General features: G+C 40.2%; 1 non-coding gene across 1 annotated transcript; it reads left to right on the plus strand.

Moving 5' to 3' along the window:
* Positions 1 to 13,339: 13,339 nt before the first annotated feature.
* LOC122802147 lies at positions 13,340 to 13,475 on the plus strand. The gene has a single exon (XR_006364894.1). It is a non-coding gene; the product is annotated as a U4 spliceosomal RNA (small nuclear RNA).
* Positions 13,476 to 13,960: the final 485 nt, after the last annotated feature.

Below are 13,960 nucleotides of genomic sequence, written 5' to 3' on the forward strand. Positions count from 1 at the left end.
TATATATATATATATATATATATATATATATATATAAAATCAATATCTATATCTATCTATATAGAGATATATAAATATAAATATAGATATATAACTGAGTACTCACCTAATTTTAAATATGTATATGCTCCTAACCAGGGCACTTCTCTGAGGTATACATTTATGTCAGCAATATCGCCTATGTCAGATTTTTGCAGTACACAGTTATGTATTACAACAATACTGTGCATCAAGTATTTCAGTTGACCACCATATATAAAACATGGAACAGGTTAATTATGTCCTCATTTGCACAACCAGAAAGACTCCAGTACCTATTGGAGCCACTGCTTTTCTTACAATACTAACTGAACTATAGTGAGGTTCAAAAAATATATAAGCAGTCATTATGAAATAAGTAGGAACAAGGTAAGAAAAAACTTTTAATTTGCAATGCATATCAATAAATGCAAGCTTGTGAATAAGCAAGCATTAGCTGGCATACTTCTCAACTGTCCAAATTTTTGCCTCATATTGGTCTTTTCTTTATAAAAATTGTAGTTTTCTGGCAAATCAGTAAGGTTCAAAGCCACTAAATGATGATAAACATTTGAATTTCAGACTTTTTATCCTTCAGAAAATGCATGCTAACACAAAACCTGTTATTCTAGCAAGTTTCTAAATTTATAAGAGAACTAATTACATTTTATCTCTATTTTTTGGCCTTTGTGCCCCGAGTATTTTAGGCTTTGTCTAGATTTCTTGAGCTAAGAGGTTGAGAGGTATGTTAGCTAGTGACTGTATGAATCAGACATATATTCAACCCTTAGGTACAAAGACATGGGGAAAGGGCAGGGCACAGACATCATCATTTGCACAGGGTGGGGGGATGGGTGAAAGGAGGGCCAAAACTGACACCAAAGAAGTGAGTGTGTGTGTGACTATGAAACATGCATCTAATACCAGAATTTACAGTGTTCATAGCCAGTAACAACAGATGTACAGCACTCAACAGTACTGTTTAGGTAGTTTGCATGTGTGAGAAGTGGTATGGGTGTGCAATTTGTTTTTTCAATGTATGTGCATCTGCATGAGCACAATCAAGTGCTGCACTAGCACTGCATTCTGGCATCTCAAACAGGTGTGAGCTGTGCAAGGTGAAATAGTCAGTTCAGTGTCTTCATCCCTGACCATGAGAACCACCTGTACCAGGAGTTGCATTGCTACTTCCATGGCCTTGGATAGAAACTGGGGTGCTACCTGAATGAGAGTGATATCTGCTGAATGAGCTCTCCTCATGAGTCATGACTATGTCCAGGTCTATGACCCTGTGACCTTCCATGTCAGGATGTGGACCCCACAATCTCTGATGGAGCAGTGGAAGAAGTGTCACTACAGGAGCGAGATCTTGTGATTCTATGTCTGCTAACACCAGAAGTTATAGCTGCTCATTGGCCATGTGAATGCCCACCCTTCAACAGCAGATGTTCCATCACAAACACTGCCTGATCCATAGTGTCATTCATCCTGTCCAAGGAGTTGCCCATAAGGTTCAGGTAGTCTTGCATATCAGCATGCATGATGTTTAGTACTTCAACTATCTCCTCTGACACCCTGGTGGAATGTGTCTGTGCCTCCACTATGGCTCTACAAATGCATCTGGTGACACTTAAGGACACACCAGCATCAAGATGAGGGAGGACAGCAGGCCATTCTGTGCACCTCTACCAACCCTCCAGTATGGTACCTCACGCTCACAATGGCTACATAGAGAAGCAAACAACTTTGCAACCTGGGTAACCATACTACCCTGATCACTTGCGTCACCCTCAACCTGTCCTATATCAGACATCTCCATGTCATGGCTGTACATAGACAAAATGATTGTGTCCAAAATATTGTCAGGGGATGTGGTAGCCACAACATCAGTGTCAGACTGACCCTCTGCACCCCCAGACTGGCCTCTTCTTCACCACCATTATCATTGGAGGCTACTAATACTCTAACATCAGGTGGTAGGCATTCCAAAGCTCCACTGTCAGGATAATTTGTGATAACAAGCAATAAATATAATAAACAGAGAAACAGAGAATAATATTGATCACATTTTAACAGCAGATGTTCCATCACAAACACTGCCTGATCCAGAGTGTCATTCATATAAGGACAATTATCTTTGTCTGACCTACAAGGCAGTCTCTGACCCAGCCCTGATAGAAATGTTGCATATTCTTAAAGCTAAGTGCACAAAAGTTACCATCTCCAAAGATCTATTCCTGATCTCTGACATGAATAGATCATGCTGGAGAGACATATATGTGTGCCAGAGATTGCCCCCACTCTGGACTTGACATCCTATTCACATGAAGCAGAGCCCATTCCTGACCACCTCCAAGCACAATCTGTACCGATGGATGGGAAACAGCAAATTCACTCCTGGAGTGATACCCATGTCTCTTATGGACAAAGGTAGTCTGTAGAAATAGTCCCACTTACTGACCCTTGTTAACATTCCCTTAGAGATAAAACATTGGGTAACATCTGTGCAAAACTATCTAGGGTTGTAAGGGCTCTTGAGCCGTTAGCCTAGTCATTCCCTATAAACCTATGAAAGGTATGTTAAATTCTAATAGATGCTAAAGCAACACCAATTTCACTCTCATTTTGACCTGAATCTACTTTATATTCAGTAATAACAATAACTAAATGTGTGCTTACCATGTGCAGGTGAGGTCTTCGGCCTGCAATCCCAATGTCCCTGTATGCGAGGAAGGGAAAGGAAAGAAGCCTGATAAGTATCCCAATGCAAATGAAACAAGAAAAAGAGAACAATCCCATTTACATGTGCAGATTAACAATATTCTCATACAAAAATGTACTGAACAGTTGGATCCCCCCCAACACCTTCCACTATATCTCAAGGAGTGTGTCATCTGACTCACACTTATTGTCTCTCTCTCTCTCTCTCTCTCTGTATGTGTATATATATATATATATATATATATATATATATATATATATATATATATATATATATAGTTTCACTTCAGTATACCGAAATGCTGAAATACTGAACGTTATATGGCTGAGACCATATTATCAAAATATCAGTATTCAGAAATACTGAAGTGCTGCAAAAAAAAAAAAAAAAAAAAACAATAAACACAAAGTTTCTGCCCCTGCACCCCCTCACTTAAATATACCATCCCTATGATTGCACAATAATAGGGACATGGCAAATCTCCCATTCTGCACTTCCACATATGGTGTGGAATGGGAGATTTCCCTTTCCTCCACTGTAGCGCGATCTCCGATTTGGTATATTTAAGTAGGGGGTGTGAGGGGTGTGGGGGGGGGCTTATCCCCCTGCAGAAACGTTGTGTTTATTGTTCTTTTTTTTTTTTTTGCAGCACTTCAGTATTTAGGAATACTTGAAATTTTGATAATATGGTCTCAGCCATATAACATTCAGTATTTCAATATTTCGGTATACTGCAGTGAAACCATATATCAGACGTAAGCTATACACTTATAAAGATATAACAATGATACTTGCAATTTGCATACATAGAAGTTCTGCTTGAGACACTTTGGGTCTGTCATCCACATTAGCAGCAACATCAAGGATTCTGTGTGAATCCTCTGTGAGCTACTTGGATCTTTGACAGTGGACAACAACTCCTGTGTTTTATTTAGTGATTATTCAGTAGCATATCCTGTCCCAGACAGATCGGTCACCTCTACCTCTCCTTAAGAGAAGTGCTCCATGATGATGAAAGGCCTGGATAGTGACCTAATTTTCTGCATCAGTGTATGGTGTCTTGTGGGGTACAAATTTCTATGTGTGTGCCCTATCCCTGTATGAGATGAAACAAAAAACACACACATTATTAAACATATATAATACACAGAAAGGATGGTCATGAAGTTAGTTTTCTGTTAATGTATGTGCATCCATCATGCACCCATTAATTTAAAAGCTAATGCTCCCTAAGACTACACACATTAGGACCAGCCCCCCCCCAAAAAAAAAATATTCTAAATGAAACTATTAACAACAATATACAGTAATCTCTAAGTCAACTGGCACCCAAGGGGATTGGTAGATGCCAGATAACTGTAGTTTCTGGTTGCTTGAGAGTTACTATTAAAAATAGGCCTGACTAATACTGTACCCTATACTATTTGTTTGGTTTGATTTGTTCTCAGGTTGGGGAGAGAAGGAATTTATTCCTATCTTCCTTTTTAAAACTCTAAAAATGTATGGTATGTTTCTGCGGGGGGGGGGGCAGAAAGTGCAAATATGAAAATTGTACTGTACTTCTTCAATTTTTTTTTTGCCAGTTGCTTGAGAGTGTTAGTTACTTGAGTTTCAGTTAACTGAGAGATTACTGTATAACAGTTCTGTAATAGTTCTGTAATGCATAGAATACATTTGTGTAACTATACATTACAGCATTAAGAACAATTCACAATGTAACAGTAAGACAACATCTATTACAATATACTATATATTTTTTCTACTGTGTTATACTCAGACTAAGTATTGTACTTTCTGCTGTTAATGTGTACCAAATATATTAGCAAGTTTTGCTGTTTTTTTGCTGTAGGATTTAAGGATAGCACCTACGTTTTGCTTTATGAACTGCAGAGTTAGAGCAAGTAAGTTTGTAGTGTGCTGCTAGTTGATTAAATGTTATTTTTCCATCTGCTGCTACTCTCTATCATATATATAGGTTCATACTAGGCTATTGACCCTATACAAGCCTAGCCATAACAATTCCCTGGCTATTTCTTCCCACACTGTTTACTTCCCTGGACCCCTATCTAGCAGGGTAACAGATGTGATCCTTGGGGTGAATTTCCTTTCTCCCATCCAATCGTCAAGGTTCCTTTTGAAGAGGGCCAAAGAGGTGCTCTGCTTGACATATATGGGCAGTCTAATCCAGAAGTCTTAAACCTATCCCTCCAGTATGTTTTGTTTATTGGGATGACAAGGTTTAGATCCCTGAAGAATGTGGCTCTGAGGGATTGGGATTTCTTTAAGTGTAGCATGTCCATCAGGGTTTGACATGGCCTTGTATGTTAAGCAGAGATCACCTTTGAGTATACGATTCAAGATTTTATCGCCCCAGATGGGACTTGAACCCATAATCCCTGGCTGAGGAGGTCAATGCCTTATCCATTAGGCCACTGGCCATATATATTTGCATATTTCCTACTGGCTTCTAGGTTTCAACTGTACTACCTGATTTTATGTTTTATGAACAGCACAGTTACTGGCTAGTCTAGTCAATTGTTAATAATATGAGACAGTTCTATTAGTGAAAAGAGTTGGGTCATTGTCTACTTCTTCATATATGTTAAAAACTCAAGCTACTTATTCTAAAGTGCTTAAATGTCTCATTTACAGACTGTATGCTGAGTAGGAGCTAACTGAGATAAGCATTGCACCTGTCCTTCTAAAATATGTAAACCTCCATATCAGCAATCCCAAACTTGTATAACGAACATATCTCATCAGCTACTTTATTTTTCATCTTATCCTTCTAAACTGGGGAAGCCTCCATTGTAGTAATCCCAAACTTACACACCTAGACATGCCTACTGTTAGCTACCTTATTTTCCTGTTTAAAGGCTGTAAAGCAGAAATTCACAACTGTGAAATATAGTGCACTACCTGTATTGGCAAATCACTACTTAATGCAGCAGAGTAGAGACAAATAGTACTTTATCTAACCAGTTCAACCTCAAACAATCCTATTCGTAATCTCTCTCTGTCTCTTTCTCTCACCCAATATACTGAACACATAGTATGTCTGACAACTGCTGTTGCAAAAGTTAACATAATCACACTACCAAAGGAACATCTACAGCTGAATTCCACCTTGAGTTGCATAAGTACAAAAGAAGGAATACCTTCAGTTAAAATCTATGTAATGCAGTTTGCAAGAATCAAACTAAACTTAATTGTTTCCCTCTCTTCTGCATCAGTGTATTCTGTGCTGTAGTGTTGAATCTGCTGGAAGAACACCCCCAACCCCACCCACAGGCCTTATACTACTGAAGGCAAAGCTAAATTAACACATTAGCATTTTTAACTCAGCAGTGTAAAATTTCCCAGGAAAGTCAATGAAAGTGCTTAACAATAGAATTAAATGTTGTGACCCACATCAGGTATCTAGAGTTCAAAGATCTTGTCTTTGTATCCATAAACATTCCACCTCACTGATTGTATTTAGTGGTAAACCAGATGGGGGGTGGTAACTGCAGTCCATTGAAGTACTTCATAGGTTCATAGGTTCATAGGTGTGTACTAGGTTAATGGCCCTGGGGACTTTACAAGCCTAGCCCATAGGATTACCTTGGCACCATGCCACCCGACCTTAGTTCCCAGTGCCTCTGTCAAGTAAAGCCACTGGAGTGATCCTTGGGCTGAATTTCCTATTTCCCATCCACTCATCAAGATTTCTGTTGAAGAGGGCCAGTGAGCTGCTCTGCTTGACATGTATGGGAAGTCTATTCCATAGCATGGCCAGTCTCTGGGTTATGAACATGTCCCTCCAGCATGTCCTGTTGATTGTGGTAATGAGGATGAGGGCTCCTGAGCATGTAGTGTGGAGAGACTGTGATTTCTTTAGATGTAGCATTTCTAATAGAGCTTGGTCAGACATGGCTTTGTAAGTCAAGCAGAGATCCCCTCTAAGTAGGCGATATGAGACAGAGAATAGTTGGAGTTTTTTGAGTCTGTCCATATAGGGCTAATGTTTAAGGCTTAGGATCCTCTTTGTGAGGTACTTTTGTGGCCTTTCCAGTTGTTGCAGGTGGTTAGTGAGGTACATGCCAAATGGGGCATTGTACTCAATGATTGGCCTAATGAGGGAAAAATAGAGGGAGACAATAACCTCTTTCTTCCTGGATGCAAAATCCTTAGTAATGAGATGTGCCACATAGAAGGGCTTTCTGACCACAGTGGTAATATCGTGGTCAAAAGAGAGGTTGCTGTCAACCTGTCTTCCCAGTTCTCTTATAACCCCTTCTGTGTTCAGTGGCCTACCATCAATGTGATAATTCATAGGAACTGGGTTTTTCCCAAAGGGGATGATGACACATTTTTTGGCATTGAGCTTAAGGCCATGGTTCAGACACCAGTCATTAGTCTCAGCGAGGCCTTTCTGTAGGATGTCAATATCACTTGGGGAGTTAACAATAGCTCCCAACTTGCATTCATCTGCGAACTTTGTCAGCCAGAGTCCCTTCATGTTGGCCTGGACTTCAGAGAACTAGATACCAAACAGCAGAGGACCCAGGACCGAACCCTGTGAGACTCCACTTGTGACTGGTCAGCAGTCTGACTTGGAATCAGCTACTTTCACACTGTGGGTTCTATCTGTGAGCTAGTTTGCAACCAACCTAGTGATATAGGGGTTGATGCCTTGCTTACTGAGTTTTTCTATTATTCCTGAGTAGGGAATGGTATTAAAGGTCTTGGTCAGATGAAGGTAGGCTGTATGAACCACCTTGCCTTCATCCACAGCTCTGTGACTGACTCAAAGAAGTTGACCAAGTTGAGCTGGCATGATATACCCTTCACAAAACCAAACTGTGTGGGATCCAGAGTTTGGAGGTTTCCTATATTCTTGTTTATTTGGTCCATGAAGATGCATTCCATAGCTTTGCATATCAGACTCATCAGGCTAATGGAGCAATAGTTTCCAGAGTCTGTAGTCACTCCTCCTTTGCGGAGAGGGATGACTGTAGCAGTGCACCATTCGGTAGGGAGAAAGCCTGAGGTGAGGCTGTGATTGAACATGGCACACAGGTAAGGTGCCAGTTCACTCTGTAGTTCATGTAGAACACAGCCAGGGATATTGTCAGGTCCCAAAGAAGCTGCATTCTTGGCCTTGGACAGTGCTATTTTACATGAAATTAGCACCATAATGCCTTACAGATAAGGTCCTACTTTTTACATTAAATTAGTACCATACTGCCTTACAGATAAGGTCCTACCTTTTATATGAAATAAGCACAATATTGCTTTATGGATAAGGTCCTACCTTTCCCATGATATTAGCACCATACAGCCTTATGGATAATGTCCTACCTTTTACATGAAATTAGCACCATACTGCCTTACAGATAAGGTCCTACCTTTTACATGAAATTAGCATCTTACTGCCTTATGGATAAGGTCCTACCTTTTACATGAAATTAGCACCATAATGCCTTGTGGATAAGGTCCTACCTTTTACATTAGATTATCACAATACTGCCTTACAGAAAAGGTCCTAACTTTTACATGAAATTAGCACTACACTGCCTTGCAGATAAGTTCCTACCATTAACATGAAATTAGCACCATACTGTCTTATGGCTAAGGTCCTACCTTTTACATGAAATTACACCATACTGCCTTACGGAAAAGGTCCTAACTTTTACATGAAATTAGCACCATACTGCCTTATGGATAAGTTCCTACCTTTTACAAGATATTAACACCATACCACCTTAAGGATAAGGTCCTACTTTTTCATGAAATTAGCACAATGCTGCCTTACGGATAAGGTCCTACTTTTTGTATGAAATTAGCACCATACTGCCTTAAGGATAAGGTCCTACCTTTTACATGAGATTAGCACCATACTGCCTTACGGATAAGGTCCTACCTTTTACATGAGATTGGCACCATACTGCCTTACGGATAAGGTCCTACCTTTTACATGAAACTGGCACCATACTGCCTTAAGGATAAGGTCCTACTTTTTACATGGCATTAGCACCATACTGCCTTACGGATCAGGTACTATCTTTTACATGAAATTTGCACCATACTGCCTTATGGATAAGGTCCTACATTTTGCATGAAATGATCACCATACTGACTTACTGATAAGGTCCTACATTTTACATGAAATTAAAACCACATTGCCTTACAAATAAGGTCCTACCTTTTACATGAAATTAGCACCACACTGCCTTATGGATAAAGTCCAGCCTTTTACATGAAATTAGCACCATACTGCCTTACTGATAAGGTCCTACCTTTTAAATGAAATTTGCACCACACTGTCTTATGGATAAGGTCCTACATTTTGCATGTTTTTTTTTGGAGGAGAGCATCTTGGTTCTATTGGGTATGGCAAGATCCATGCATTTGTGTACGTGTTCGTACAGTGCATTGGTGTATGATTCAACGGTCATGCAACTATTCTCCATTTGCATGGGTGCTGTGAAGTTAGCCAACTCTGTTTTTATGAGCCCAAAGTTAGCTTTGTAGAAGTTTTTCATGGTGGTTACCTTTGTGGGGGGGGGGGGTGGATTTCCAAGGTGATTAGTTTGTGGTCGGATCTAACCAGGGAGGAGTTGACTAGTGTTGTAGAGCAACGGTCGCCCATGTTAGTAATGACCAAGTCAAGGATGGTGCTACCTCTAGAGGTGGTAAGAATGAGCTGATCCGGGGCTTTGGAATTAATGAAGTCCAGGAAATGTTGGGCAAGTGTATTAGTAAATGCTTAGTTTTTCAGGTTAATGGAGTGGTAGTTGAAGGCGCCCAGTATGAGAGTGGCAGGTTGAACCCTAATATTCTCCAGGGTGCTTAGAAACATGGAGTATGAGTCTTGGGACATGGTTGGGGACCTATAGCAGGCTACGACCTGAATTGCTGTCCTACCCAATGTTAGCTGCACCTGAAGTATCTTAGATGCGTTATGTTGAACTAACATTCTGGAGGTGTGGGAATCCTTTATGAATATGGAAACACTACCTCCTTTGGAGCTTCAGTTCAAGTTCTGGGGCCAAAAGGTGTGGAATGAGTTATAGCCTGGTAGTGCAGTGGTGCTTTCTTCTGCCTTGATCCAGGTCTCTGTTATGGCACAAATGTCTCGATGTTCTCCATTTTGAGTGCTTTGAGCGAGTGCATTTTGAGATTTAGACTTCTAGTGTTGAGCAACATGACTCTCAGTTTGCATTTGTTTGTAGATGTTACGGTGGTAATTTTGCTTTTGGAATACCATCTAAAAAGGCACTATAGGGGTGGCAAGAGCCTTGGCTAGTATCTGGAAGCCCAGGTGTGACAGATTCAAGCCATCTCTGGCAAAGCATCAAGGTCTGTCAATGCCATTCCAGGCAGACAGATACTGGATCCTCTTAGAATGACACCACAAACTTAGCCAATTGTTGAAATCAATCACTTTCTGCTTCTGGTATAATTCTGGGTGATGGTAGGATTCTGCTCAGGGCTACCCGCATGGGCTACATAATCCAAGAGCTCTTACATGTCTCTTTTCATGTAGTCCAGGGAGGTGCATCTCAGGTCATTCACACCCACATGTAGAATGACAGTCATATTTATACCCATTGTCGAGGGACTTGCATGCATTATGTGGCGAATTCTAGCACCTGACAGACAGTTGACTGTTACTTTCTCCTTATTCAACTAGTGAGTGGGACAACAGTGTGCTTCACTATTGAGACACCCATGACTAGTGTGTTGGGAATGCTGTTTTGCCTTGGGGATTTGGTTCAGTGACACACTGTTTACGAGAGTTATGTGTCTCATGATTAGTGTTGTGTTGTGGTGGTCAAGTGTGCTTCTGCCTTGGAGGACTCTGCTGTATTGGTAGATTTTTATTGAGAGCCTCCACAAAGGTGGATGTGTGGTTTGTGTTTTTATGTGAAGGCAGTGCTGGTGTGAGTTCTGGAGGGCTATGTGTTCCATGTAGTGAGGTGCAAGTGTTGGCCTTCTCCTGTTGACCAGATATTCTGGTCTTGGCTGGAGAGTGCGTGGCCACCAATTTGGATATATAAATGCATCTCTCACAATTCTGAGTGTTGGGAGGTAAGAGGAGAGGGTTGTCAATGTACCTGAGGCAGTTGCTACATTGCCTCAGGATGCCCAATTCACCAAGTTAATAGGAGAAAGCACAGGGAGGGGTGGGCATTAATAAACTGGAGTTGTTTCCTTGTAGAACATTTAGTGCTGGTAGCACTTATGTGTGCTACAATAATTGCTACAAGAAGTCTAGTAAAGTGCTAGACTAATAAGTTAGTAAAAGTGCAGGAAAGGAGAGAACTAGCAGATCAAAAGGGAAGAAACTGAAGAGCAGAATGTAACACCACTCAGAAGCTTAGAAACAGTCCTGGATACAGCAAATCTGTATCTGGACTAGACTAGGTACAGAAAAGGTGGGAAACAAGTGCAAATGCAGGCTTTTAAACAATTATCTATTATCACTGCTCATTAGTGGTCCTCCCCTTATCCACTTGTTCTCCAGCTACTTTAGCCTTATTTTAAGGCAAAGCCACTGCAGTACTGCCTGTTGCAGTTAACGTAGGTATATGTTATCAGCAATATAGCAGTATGTCTTAGTGTCTTTAAAATTATCAGGACTTGTCTTATCTCTTGTCTTACTGCAGTTTAACATATCATTTTCCTGGTGCTTACTCCACCATTGGCCAACCCATTCCATTCAGCCCTTACTACACCTAGGCTTCACTCCGCTCCCCTACCCTACCCTACCCCCAATTCCCACCCAACCCTACTACATCTACACTTACAACTCAGTTACTCCACCTCCTCTACTCATCCTCCTACCCTGTACCTGACTGCACAATCCAATCACAAACTGTTCTCATTATAGCATCTCCACCCATTTCTGTTTTAAATTCCTTCTCAAATCTAACTCTGCTCCATCCCCATCAAAACTTAGTTATACTTCACACTATTATCACTGCTCATTACATCACCACACCATACTGTAAGATGTTTACAACACTAACCATGCTATTTTCCTTCTGTACCAACTTATTCATCCTCCTCTTTCATTCCTAATACCCCCAGTAGTAGTAATAATAAATAAGCACGCCTCACCCATTACTTCATCCTCACCTATCAGCCATCTTCCCATTAGCTACTCAAAAATCTCTTTAGTACATCAATGTGGTGAAATCCACCCAAACCCAGGTCCCAGTCAAAGTCCAAACCAAATAATATACCCTAAAAGTATAAAAATAGTCATTATAAACATTAGAAGCATATGTAACAAAATCACAGATTTTCATGCCTAGATGACCCAACACAACACAGACATCCTAGCCACAACAGAGACATGGCTAAAGCCTGAAATGAAAGATGGTGAAATACTCACCATTGGTTATAATATTATAAGGCATTATATAACACATAAAACAGCAGGTAGAATAGCTATGATCTTCCCAAATATGCTCACAGTAACTCCCTCTACAGGCACAATCACAAGTTTGGGAAAAGCAGAAATCCTCATCTCATTCCTAAAACTTAATAGACCCCAGACCATATGCATTGCTGTGAGATATATATGTATAAATATATATATATATATATATATATATATATATATATATATATAAATATCCCCCAGGACAGAACATTCCAGTACTTGAAATCATACTATCGTGGATGGCAGATGCTATCACAAGTTAAATTATTCTCCTGGATGATGTAAACATTGACTGCCAGTCCTTATCCACAAATTCAGCAGTGAAGAGCATGAACCTCTTTGGATTCACTCAGTTAATTTATACACCAAGAAGATATGGCAAACATAACTCCACAAAATGTATCCTGGACTGGATCCTGGTTACCGACCCCACTAATTTTACCTTCTCAGGTACACTCCCTGATACACTAACTGACTACCTGCCAGCTTATACCCACAGGGTTGTTACACAACTAACAAAGCAGCATAAGCTCAAAACTACCCATAATCACTCCAATTTCTCCAAGGAGTCTTTCATTGAAGCTTTGAAAGCAGTTAAATGGTCCATCCTAAAAAGACCCTGCTTAAATGATGTAGATGGTACTTCAATGCGGTATTTCTAAATATTCTTAACACTTTATCCCCACAGTATACAAAAATAATTAAAAACATCCATACCCCCATGGCTCACCAACTAATGCAAACTATCTATGAAAGACAGAGACAAAGCAAGGATTAAATGGCAAAAGAATAAAAATGACAAACACTGGAAGCTATTCAGAGAGCTATGAACCAAGGCAAGAAACAAGTTAATATAGATAAGAAGTCATACTCACCTACAAGATAGACATAAAAATAATCCTAAAAAATCCTGGTCCTCCATATCCTCTCTCATCAACCCAGGTATGAAAAAGGATTCCAGCCCATACCCAGACATTCCCCCTCTTCAAACAGCTACACATTTCAAAACATACTTCATACAATGCATAGCCAACTTAACCTTAATGTAACCTAACACACTTCGTTAAATGCAGATAACTTCCCCTACCTTAGAGTCTAGCACATTTCCTTTACAAAACTCACAGAACTGCAATCTCTCCAATAGACATACAGACAAGTTCATCCACTTTGCGCAGTGGTAGTATCATAGCCTATAAAGGTCTACTGAGGTGTGATTATTGCTATTTGAAAACTTTACCCAATACCCTATTAAGTCTGTTTTTTGACAGACTTGGCAATTTTTTACCGTCTAAGGTTGGGAGGGTAGCCTAATGGTTAAGGTGTTTGCCTTACAAATACAAGGTGTAGGGTTTGAGTCTCACAAGGGATAATTGGCTAGGCTTAAAATGGCTCGCAATGGCAGTTAGCTTAGTACTAATCTATGAACCTATGAACATCACTTTCAACCAGTTTCTATAATTCTCATAAACTAAAACCTTGCTCAGCTTCAGCTGACAACCTTCCCCCAGAATTCCTAAATCTAGCTGCAGATGTACTAGCATACCCAATCAGCATTCTTATTAATAGATCAGTAATATAATCCTGTGTCCCTATCATGTAGAAAATGGGCCTATATTATCACATTACAGAAATGAGGTAACTGGGCTGACTTTACAAATTTCCGCCACACAGCCACCCCGCCTCCACTTTCTAAAGCCTTGAAAGATGCAGCTTCTTCACTATCTCTTACAAAAATACACTATCTCTTACAAAAAAAGCTAACCAGCAATAGCCAACATGGATTT

The sequence above is a fragment of the Protopterus annectens genome, chromosome 1.part0 (genome assembly GCF_019279795.1).
Source record: "Protopterus annectens isolate FY-2018-M chromosome 1.part0, PAN1.0, whole genome shotgun sequence".
Taxonomy (NCBI): Eukaryota; Metazoa; Chordata; order Ceratodontiformes; family Protopteridae; genus Protopterus; species Protopterus annectens.